The sequence below is a fragment of the Ornithodoros turicata genome, chromosome 2, assembly GCF_037126465.1.
Source record: "Ornithodoros turicata isolate Travis chromosome 2, ASM3712646v1, whole genome shotgun sequence".
Classification (NCBI taxonomy): Eukaryota; Metazoa; Arthropoda; class Arachnida; order Ixodida; family Argasidae; genus Ornithodoros; species Ornithodoros turicata.
This window is the reverse complement of record NC_088202.1, coordinates 69,244,668-69,256,205: the sequence shown is the minus strand read 5'-3', so window position 1 is coordinate 69,256,205 and position 11,538 is coordinate 69,244,668. Positions and strand designations below refer to the sequence as shown.

The 11,538-nt window shown below is 51.5% G+C and overlaps 1 non-coding gene across 1 annotated transcript; it reads right to left on the bottom strand.

The window, feature by feature from the left end:
* Positions 1–3,427: 3,427 nt before the first annotated feature.
* On the bottom strand, positions 3,428–3,500 carry Trnaa-ggc (transfer RNA alanine (anticodon GGC)). The gene has a single exon. It is a non-coding gene; the product is annotated as a tRNA-Ala (tRNA).
* Between the last annotated feature and the right edge of the window lie 8,038 nt (positions 3,501–11,538).

The window sequence follows — 11,538 nt, the reverse complement described above, 5'->3', positions numbered from 1 at the left end:
TCCTAACGAGTGGTAGTTTAGCGCGGCACTTTCGGTCTCGAGTTGGTTGCACTTGGTCGTTTTTTCTGTAGGTTTCGTTCAGCATTCCTTAATGCCATACCGCTTGAAACACAATGCAGAACCGGCCGACGAAACTGTTGATCCCGGAATGGCGCTGTGTAAACTTTGCCAGCTTGAATAGCCAGGAGGGTAGACATTGCTCTATATGCACATCGCGAAATCTTCGTTGTTTACGCACACTGTGATCATCCATAGATATTTTTAAATGAAAAAAAAAAACGTTTATTTTACCGAAGCGTTGTACAATCCTTGGAATAGTATGGACACTGAGTATGGATGTGTGTGCGAACTTTGAGCTATTTTTCACTCCTGATTTGCGGTTGAAGAGCCCTGTTTTTCAATAATCTCATTGGTTAAATCAATAAAGAAGATGAAAAAGTTGTTTGTGGCATAAAAAGATGATGTCCTTTATTTACAACATTTGGATAACCCAATTTGGAACCCCTTGAAAACCAAACTGCAAAAGGGAACCCTTTGTTTTTGGTTACAGAAAGCTTGTTTCAACATGTGGAAATGAGCAGGCTATGATGTAAAACAGGTGGTCTGCTTTGACGTGTGCTCATAGGGATTTTTTTCTTCGCATAGAGTTGGGTGATCAGGCAGGACAGTTTACTTTTTGTCGCGTTAACGTCTCGACGATGGGAAAGCAGGGTAACAGCGCACATGAGTGCCAGAACAAGAATCAATCTTTATTTCCCCCGTGCGCAGCCTTTTACGCTCTTCCAAACATACAAACACCAGCTGTCAAGGGCACAAAGATATTATAACGATCGATAGCTCCCTCGTAGGCTCGGTGACAGTGCAGGCAGATAACACCACATCTCCATTTTCTTCAGAGCGAACAAACTAACAAAAGGAATAAGTTGTCGCACTGGCGAATTCCGATAAACAACCTTGGGAACTGTCGAAGCGTTCAAAGCACATCTTAAAGTTAACTGCAAAATTAACACAGGCGGCGTAGCCACATCCCGTACAGTTAAAGGGGTTGAGAAACCACACGAATAGACCTTTGTCTCTGGCAGAGTCTGTACGCCTTACTCCACGCACTCCGTACGCAAAGTCCCACCTCTCACCTCCTATTGTTTTTTATGCCAATGAGTTTTAAAAATCTCCAATTTTCGAGGCTCCCGCCGACCGTGGCGCCAAACGGTGCCGGGCAGCTCCATGAAGTCGTCGGGAAGTGACGCCTTGACCGGTTGCTCTATGGCTCTACGTCATAGCCCTTCCGCTCATTTCTCTTCGCCGCGTCGCGTCCCAGCGCTCGCCGCGGCCCTGTTTACAGGCGTCGTCATGAGAACGGGAACTCCGCACTTCCGTGGCGCGCTCGGTACTACGTCATACCGAGATCGGGCGAGGAGGAGGCGAGCCAAGAGTGAAAGGATCTCCTCATATTCAAAGCGTCATAATTGCGTGGCGCGGGAGCGCAGCGTGAAAGGGTTTCGACGGAGATGTTTGGCACCAATAAATCTACATTTCAAACATGATTTTGTGTAATATTTGGATTTGGATTCACAACCCCTTTAACTTTTCAATTCCTAATCTTACCGGCTGGTACACTCTACGTCCGTATCTTGTTACTGCTACGGGCGTTCTGTCGCCTTGACTGACAAGAGTGGGACGTTCGACTCTTGGGGTTTCCAAACCAGGAGTACGACGCTCTCCTGTGTTGTCGACCCGACTTGTGCAGAGTAGAACAGGAAGGTGAAGCAGAGTCCTCGTAGAGTCCGACGCAGTGGAACCTAGCGGTACCAGGTATCTTCGGTTCCTTCTGAAGCACCCACTTACAATTTGAACCAAGTACGAGCGAGGTGTCCCTGCATACTGTTCGACCGTTGCACTTTTCTTCAGGTCCTTGACCCACACCTTCTCTCCGGGCTCTAGCAGACGAAGTTCCTTGACAGCGTGCCTCCAGTTATAGTGTTGCCATTGTTTCTGACGAACTCTTTTGGCTTCCTGTCGAAATTTTGCGAAGGCTCGATGTCTTGGTTGAAGGAGATTTCCATACACAGGAACTCTCGTCCGTAGTCTTCTACCCATGGAAGTTTTCGCTGGGCTCTTTCCAGCAGGTCCCGGGGTATCTCTGTAAGCTAGGAGCGCTAAATATGGATCGTCAGCTTTTTGCAATAGTTTTTTGACCGTCTGTACCATTTGTTCAGCCTCACCATTCGCTTGTGGATAACGTGGCCTTGATGTCTGGTGACGAAAATTATAATCCGTGGCAAAGTTTGCGAAATCCCTGCTCGCAAATTGTGGTCCGTTATCAGAGAATACAAGTTCTGCTATGCCGGGAGAAAATACTTTTTATCGCTCGGATTACAGACGACGACGTTGTGTTCGAGAGTAGTGCTATCTCCGGGAAGCGTGACAAAAAATCAACAACAGGAAGATAAGTTCTTCCGCCGAGATCAAAAAGATCTGCTCCCACCTTCTGCCAAGGATAATTGGGAGTTTCCCAAGATATCAGCGGCTTGGTGGATTGTGAACGAAATTGCAAACACGTGTGGCAGTTGCTTATCAACGTTGACAGCTGCTTGCTCAGCCCTGGTCACCATACAGATTCTTGCGCTTTGGCTCGTGTTCTAGCGATGCCTTGGTGCCCATCGTGAAGAAAACGTAGATAGCTTGAGAAGAACAGAATGCTTTGTTGGCCACTAAGTGTCGCAATAAAGTTTTAGCAGCTTACAGATGTCGTCCGAGTGTTGCGCCGCCTTTATTCTGTCCACTTGAATATCGGAACGCAGACCGCTGATGAACGCAATGACGAATGCTTCTATTTGTGGCACCGAGAGGCTCTGCCGCTGCTTGTCATGAGCGGTGATTGGCGACCTGGGCAATATGTCTGGTGTGATGAACTCTTTCCCGGGCACGTATTCAATGTCAAAGTTGAAGCGCATCAGTCTCATTCGAAAACGTTGTATGCGCGGTGGCAATGCGTCGAGCGCAGATTTTCCAAGAAGAGTGACCAACGGTTGATGATCTGTTTCAAACGTTGCAGTCAGTCCAGTCCACAAAGGTACTCATAAAACCTTTCAGCTGCCCATGTCAGAGCCAATGCTTCTTTTTCAATCTGCGCGTAGCGCATTTCCGTCTGTGTTAGTGACCTTGATGCAAACGCTACTGGTCTTTTTTCTCCGCTTGGCTGAACTTGTGCCAGAACTGCCCCGATGCCGTAAAACGATGCATCCGTTGATAGAATAGTGGGGAAGGTAGGGCTATACCGCGCGGTGCAGCAAGCTGATGAAATTGAGTTTTTACAAGAGATAAACTGATGTTCTGAGGCTGGAACAACATAGAAGGGACAGATACAAACAAAGCCTCAAATTGCCTAAGAAATCAACGATGAAAGCTGAAAGTCACTGAAAAGGTTAGTTAGCTGTAGGGATCGAACCCACATCTTCTGGATTGCCGGTCCAGGGCTCTACCAATTGAGCTAAACTAACACGCCTCTCCAGCGACTTTCGGGGTGCGTCATCTGAAGGGACGACAAACCAGCCACTCACTCACTCTCACTCACCCTCCTTTCACTCTTACATTTTTGCTCACTCATACACACATTCATACGACGGAAATCGACGCAAGCGGCACCTGTTGAACAAGAGATAAACTGATGTTCTGAGGCTGGAACAACATAGAAGGGACAGATACAAACAAAGCCTCAAATTGCCTAAGAAATCAACGATGAAAGCTGAAAGTCACTGAAAAGGTTAGCTAGCTGTAGGGATCGAACCCACATCTTCTGGATTGCCGGTCCAGGGCTCTACCAATTCCTCTCAATTCTCTCAATGTTCCAGCCTCAGAACATCAGTTTATCTCTTGTTCAACAGGTGCCGCTTGCGTCGATTTCCGTCGTATGAATGTGTGTATGAGTGAGCAAAAATGTAAGAGTGAAAGGAGGGTGAGTGAGAGTGAGTGGCTGGTTTGTCGTCCCTTCAGATGACGCACCCCGAAAGTCGCTGGAGAGGCATGTTATGCTTGGTTCACACTGTTGCATTTTCATGCGTTACGGATGCGGCGCGACACGGTTGTCATGACAACGAAGCACGACACTCCGAAAAGCACACGCACCGCAAGAGTTGAGCTCGACCGAAGTCCATGCGGTACGGGCTACCTGCGGAGATGCAGCTGACCAATGAGCGAACGCGCTCCGCGCAAGCGCATCACTGCTGTGCTGTCGCGTGCTTTTCCAACATGACTGCCTCCGGTGAAAGCACGTTAGCAAAAGAAGAAGCTCCAATTTCAGAGATCGAGAAATACCCGTGGCTCTACGACCCACGACGAGCCGAGTACAGAGATTCATTAAGAGATTCAAAGTTTCGCCGACCACATCACGTTGCCCGTTCATGGCTGCCTGTGGAATGGAGACGTGGTGGAGTGGAGACGTGATTGGTCAACCACAAGCGTTTGACGTATCAAGAACGCATATGTCTGAACAGCGTGTCGTACGACAGCCGCCTCCGCACTGGATCCGCACCGTAACCGCAACGGAGAGAAGTTGTAGTGTGAACCACGCATTAGTTTAGCTCAATTGGTAGAGCCCTGGACCGGCAATCCAGAAGATGTGGGTTCGATCCCTACAGCTAGCTAACCTTTTCAGTGACTTTCAGCTTTCATCGTTGAGTTTTTAACCTCATTGAACGCAGTCTCTTGGTCCGGACCCCAGGTCCAAGCAGTGTTTTTCCGTAGGAGTGATCTCAAAGGCATAGTTCTTTCAGCAAGGTGAGGCAGGAACCTGCTCATATATGTGACCATCCCAAGAACTCTCCGGACGCCTTAAGCATCTGTTGGCGGTGGGAGCTTCGTTATCGCTTCAACTTTACTTTGATCCGGGCCGATGCCCTTTTCGTTTACGACGTATCCAAGAAACGAGATTTCTTTCGTCTTGAACTTGCATTTTGTTTCGTTAAGCGTCACTCCCGCTGCTGCGATTCGTTGCAGTACCTTGTGCAAATTTCTGTCATGTTCCTCAGCGTCCTTGCCGTAGACAAGTATGTCATCCATCATCTTGACGACTCCTGGCAACCCACTGAGTACTTCGGCCATCTTCTTCTGAAAGCATTCCGGAGCCGACGTTATGCCAAAAGGCGTCCGCGTGAAACAGTACCTTCCAAAGGGAGTCATAAACGTAGTCAGCTCCTGACTTTCTTGCGGCAGCTTAATCTGGTAGAAGCCTGAGTTGGCGTCCAACTTGGAAAATACACTTGCATTTCCGAGTAGCCCTAAGGTTTCTGCTACCGTTGGAAGCGTATACCGTTCGCGTAGAACACTAGCGTTGAGCTTTGTCAGATCGACACAGATCCTGACGTCCCCCGATGGCTTTACAACCGGAAGAATCCCGGCACACAAAGCAGTCGGCCCTTCTACTGGTCGGATGACTCCAATTTTTTTCCATCTTGTCCAGTTCTCGCCGTACTGCAGCTCTCAAGGGTAGGGGTAAGCTCCTTGCTGTGTACAGGGCATACGGGATCGCATCTTCCTTGAGGCAAATGGTATGCTCCCCTTCTACGGTCCCAAGGCCATGAAATAGTTCTGGGTATTTCTTGTCCACGTTGTCTGGCGTTATACACTCCACGAATTTGACGATGCCCAAAGCTTCTAGTGCTGGTAGTCCCAACAATGGCACGTGCTGTGAAGGAAGAACGAGGCGCCCGCTCTGCTTCGAGAGGAAAAAAAGCCAAACCGAAACCAAACCAATGAACCAAAAACCGAAAAGCAAAATGGCGAATATGGGCCCGTGACCACGAGACCCACATCGACCTCCTTTAATCCGCAACATCACCCCCGGCCGCGGGTGACGAGACGTCTGTCCAAACGGCAAAGCCTTTGAACTGGACGGGTTACGGTAGTCCGCCTGCGAGACGTACTGAGCATGCCCGCACTAACCCATCTCTCCCTTGTATCAACTTCGCTATGCGTCCGAGCTTCCAAAAAGGGGGACGGACATTATCTTCCTGAAGCACCACCACATCCCCTTCCTTGAAACGACTTTGGGTAGGAGACGCGGTCACGTGGGCAGACCTCAGCTGCAGAAGGTACTCGTATCTCCAGCGCTTCCAGAAGAGTTCCTCCGCCTTCAGAACTTCCCTGAAGTTGTGCCGGAGGTCCTCCGCGTCAGGCTGTGAGATGGAAGCGTGTTCGCCCGGTAGAGAGATGGCTCGTTTGCCTATCAGGAAGTGGCTTGGCGTGAGGGGTACGAGTTCCTCCACATCCGATGCGACGTGGGTTAACGGGCGGGAATTTACGAGAGCTTCCACCTCGCATAGGGCTGTAGTTAGTTGCTCGAAAGTAAGGCGGCTTCTACCGAGACATCGCCTTAGAGCAGCCTTCACGGTGCCGATGAGGCGTTCCCACCATCCGCCCCACCAAGGTGCTCGCTCGACGATGAACCGCCACTGTATACGGTGCTGAGTTGCAAAATTTTGTACATCAGCTGTGGTGGGTGCAGACAAGATGGGTGCGCACTTGTGAAACGTTCGGGCGTTGTCTTAATAGACCAGGGTGGGCACACCACGTCTTGAAACGAAGCGACGGAAGGCCAGTAGAAAGTCTACAACGTTCATAGAAGATGCGAGCTCTAGGTGGATGGCTCTGGTGACGCCACAGAAGAAAAGGACGATGTATGCTTTTCCTGATGCGGCGTTCGTGATGAACAGCGGCCCTGCGAAGTCCAGACCAACTACCGAGAAAGGGATGGCCTCTGTGATTCTCTCGCGGGGGAGGGGGGCCGTTGGAACGGTAGCGAGTTCGGCGCGCTGCCGGCGGCAGCTGAGGCAGGAGTGTAGGACGCGACGAACCGCGTGCCCGGAGGACCCAAAATCGGTTCCTGACTTGGGTGATAGTATCTTGTACTCCGGCGTGCAGGGCTTGTCGGTGAGCGTCGAGTATTACGAGATGCGTAAAGTGATGCTTCGGTGGCAGAAGAATGGGGTGCTTTATGGCGTCGACCACGTTCAGTTGATGAAGACGGCCGCCGACGCGCATGATGCCGTTGGCGTCCAAAAACGGTTGGAACGCATGTAGGGACGATGATGGTTTGACGACGTTCCCCTTGCTGAGAGCGGCAACCTCATGGGGGAACACCTCAGACTGCAGGCGACGGATCCAAAAGTTCTCAACATGCGTGATTTCCTCAAGTGTGAGTGGACCAGACACGGATGGTCTCGCAGATCTAGCGTTGTTCGCAAATCTCAGCATCCAGACGGTGACCCGAAGTAGCCTGGATAACGTCCCGTAGTCCGTGATCTCCATCCATTCTTCAATTGCGAGGACTGCCGAAACGGAGGCATGTTTGAGCACAGCCGGACATTCACTTGCTGGAGAGGCTCTGTCATCGGTTAATCGAAGCCCTGGTTGGCAAAGCTAGTTTTCTGTACTCACGAAGGTGCCAAACGACGATGAGAGCCAGCCGGGACCTGTCCACCACAATCTGCACTTCAGAGTGATAGCGGATACGCCCCGAGTGAGCAAATCCGCGGGGTTGTCACTACCGCTGCAGTGGAACCATTGATCAGCGCGCGATGAAGACAATATTTGGATTTCGGTTATTCGAGACTGAACAAATTGCTGGGTTTTGCTGCCAGATCCATGAATCCATTGAAGAGCGATGGTGGAATCTGTCCAAAAATGTACTGGCACTTGATTGAGAGTCTTCAGCGCGGAAACGTGACGGTAGAGACGTGTAGCTAAGAGGCAGGTGAGGAGCTCAAGACGAGGCAACGACACCTGTTTTAACGGTGCCAGACGAGCCCGTGCTATGAGCAAATGGACCAGAAGAGAGCCGTTGGGAGAAAGACTCCGCAAGTATATGGCAGTGCCATAGGCTTTCGGACTGGCATCTGCGAAACAGTGCACATCGACGGGTGAGTTATCTTCAGAGAGAGCGCAGCGCGGGAGTCTGAGCAGGTTCAATTCTCCCAGGCTGACCTTCCACTTTTCCCAGATTACGTTGTCTGATTCGCTAACTGGTTGGTCCCACGATAGGCCATTGCGCCACAGGTCTTGAAACAGAATTCTCGCTGATATAATGACAGGTGCGATGTACCCCAAGGGGTCATACACAAGTGAAAATGCTTTCAGGACAGTGCGCTTCGTGGCAGGGTGTGCGACGGCGAAATCTGCTGCTCGAGTCGTTTTGAGAAGAAGACCGTCCGTGCTGCGATCCCAATATAGGCCGAGAACATTGACGATGGGGTCGCCGTCGGAGGCATTGTCATAGGACGTGCCGTCTATGAGAAATCTCTCCCGCAGAACCGGAGAGTTTGAGGTCCACTTGCGAATATCCATTCCAGCGGATTTCAGTATTTCTATCGTTTCTTGGTATACCTGCAACGCATCACTGTCTGACGTGCAGCCGACGACCAGATCGTCGACATAAAACTCCGTCCGGAGGCGGGATACGGTGTTGGGATAATCCGAGCAAACTACCTCAAAGTGGTGTTGCAGCGTTGCTGCTAGCAGAAATGAACTCGAAGTAGCTCCGAAAGGGACTCTAGTCATCCACCACTCGACAAGTTCGAGGTTGCTGTCGTTGGATGCCTGCCGTACACCCTTTACCCACAGAAAGCGAAGGAAATCTCTGTCTTCGGGACGAATGATGATTTGCAGGTATGCCTTCCTGATGTCGGCGGTTAAAACCGTGGAGCTGCAGCGGAACTGCAACAGAAGATGGAGCAGATCTGCGTTTAGCTTCGGCCCTTTCATCAGGAGAGTATTCAACGATTGCTGACCTGGCAAGTGGGACGACGCATCAAATACAACGCGGAGTTTCGTGGTGACCGCCTCTTGTAGCACAACCGCGTGATGGGGCATGTAATAAACGTTTTCTTGGCGGCTGGTGATCTCCATTACCTTTTCGGCATGACCTTCGTCAAAATACTCACGTATGACCTTGTCATACTGAGACAGCAATTCTGGGTCGAAATGAAACCGACGTAGTTGTGAGAGGAGACGCTGTAGAGCCGTATTCCTGTTATTGGCGCAAGCAGGGAGCCCTAGTTCTGGTTTAACCATTAGCGGGACGACGTAGCGACCGTCACATTGGCGTACATGGCTTGTAAAGCAGGCGGCCGCAAAGTCTTCGTCTGGATCAGGAACCAGATCGCTTATGCCAAGGGCATCCAAGCGCCACGCTTCCGAAGGGTCCATGTGGTCGAAGAATTCTTGTTCCTCGCAGGAAAGGGAGAGGACTGATACCACGGTGGACAGCGTTCGACTGGGTGACCGCTGGACTCCCTGAACGATCCATCCGAAAATGGTCTCCACCGCAACAAGATCGCCAGGGAGACGTTCCACTCGGCCGGCGACCAGCTTCCAATAGTAATCGGAACCCACCAGCTGAGCGATGTCCGTGGTGCAGCTCGCATCGGCCACTTCGAGGCCTCGCAGCGAGAGAAGGCTCATGGTTACGTCGTCCAAGGCTGGCGTAGACACGCGGCACAGTTCAGAAATGCCGAGGGCTTCAAGCTCGATGAACGACCGCGGATCCGAGATGCTTCGAGGCGGACTTGCACCCGTTCGCAGTGGAATCTTCTGGGGTGGCGCGTACGTGCGAAAGAGAACACGGAGAGGTCCTCCTCACGAGTGATTTGGCACCCTAGCTCCATCAACAGATCGCGACGTATAAACGTTTGTTGACTACCCGTGTCAAGAAGCAGCTGAATTCGCTTCTTGCCTGCAGATCCTTCTGCCCAAACCGAGACTGTCTGAAGGCGTGCCATTCCAGATTTTGTCTGCACGTTCGAGGGTAATGAAGACATGACAGTCTGTGAGACGACGTCGTCCAACACTTCGCGCGGTGCCTCCATGTCTGCAGTCGCGGGGAGAGTGGTCGAACAATGGTGAGCCTCCGGACGTCTTTGCATGTCACACAATATGGAAAGGTGATGTCCGTGGCACTTCGCACAAGACAACCCAGCTGCAGATCGGCAAACCCGTGAAAAATGTCCGGATTTGCCGCACCTGAAACACCTTCCCGCTCTAGACAAACGATGGCGCATATCGGCTGCCGGTAAAACCGCCGTGCAGGACTGCAGCGGATGGTCCGGCGAATGACACAAGGGACAGGGTGATGAACGTGCGCCAGCAGTCCGCTTCAGAGGTGCGGCGTTTGCAGCGGCTAAGGCAGCGGCAGTAGGAAGCCGAACCGGCTCGTTAGGACTCTTGCTGCGAGCAGCCGACGCTGGCGCAACTGCCCGAGTGAGCAACACCTCTTCCCGAGTCTCCACCTGCACCTGAAGAAACGATAGCAGCGCCTGAAGATCCTCGGCGGCCTTGTCTATCCCAGTTCTTTCATTGTTGCCTTGGGGTTGAGGTACTGCGGCTGTATCCCTTCTCTGTTGATGGAAAAGGACACAGAGGTTTTCGGGCAAGCATCGTGTGATGACGCGGTACAAGATAACCGCATATTTGTCCTTAGTTACCCCCAAAGAATCCAAAGCTGCCATCGAATGGTCACATCGTCATGAAGATGTCGGAGCTGGGGAATGTTCTGGGAATTCGAGATGGGACGAAGAGCAAGCAAATGGTCGATGTGCTCCGCCGTAAGGAGTTCCGGCCTACCGTACTGTGTGAGCAGAGTGACCGCAGAGTCGTAGTTGTCGCCGCTGATCCTGATGCTTTCGATGGATCGCTTCGCGTCGTCAGTGAGGTAGGAGACCAAGTACTTAAACTTCTCGACCGGAGCCAGTGCTTGGTTGGAGTGGATGGTGACATCAAAATGCTGCCAGAATTGTTGCCATTCCTGTAATTTTCCCGAAAACTTGGGTATCTGAAGCTTAGGGAGAGCGACAGATTTTTGCCCCGCAGGACGCTGTTGATCCAAAGGTGCAACATTCTGCTGCTGGCGAAGCCTACGACGTGCCCTTGTGATCATTCCCTCGAGACCTTCCTCGTACTGGAGCGCACTGTCAAGTTCCGCTCCCAGCTGATCTTCGGGGGTTTCCTGGGCGATGCTGTTATCGAGGTCGTAGAGCGATTGTCGTTTTGCCACCAAATAGTCTAACGCAGCTTCAACCTCTTCGACGGACGAGTCCTGCTGCACCAGCAGGTCGGAGAGCCGTGTCATGGTGCGCGTCAAGTGTGCACGTAGTCCACCTCTTTTACGCTTCAAGCGTTCCATGGCAAGTCACGACGAGATGACCTTCAAAGGGAAAGCGAAGGAACAGGCGGCCTACGTTCCCGGGTTTCGGCACCAGAAATGTGTGAAGGAAGAACGAGGCGCCCGCTCTGCTTCCGAGAGGAAAAAAAGGTGTAATAAACCAAAACCGAAAAGCAAAGTGGCGAATATGGGCCCGTGACCACGAGACCCCATCGACCTCCTTTAATCCGCAACACGTACACACATTGTTCAGACTTCTTGTCTTTCCCGGCTATCTCGGCCGTGAACTTCCCAATCATCGGCAATATCTGGCCTGACGGGCCTTTCAGCACTTCTCTTGACACCCCAAGCTGCTGTGGAATACCTTGAAAGGAAGCAGGTACTAT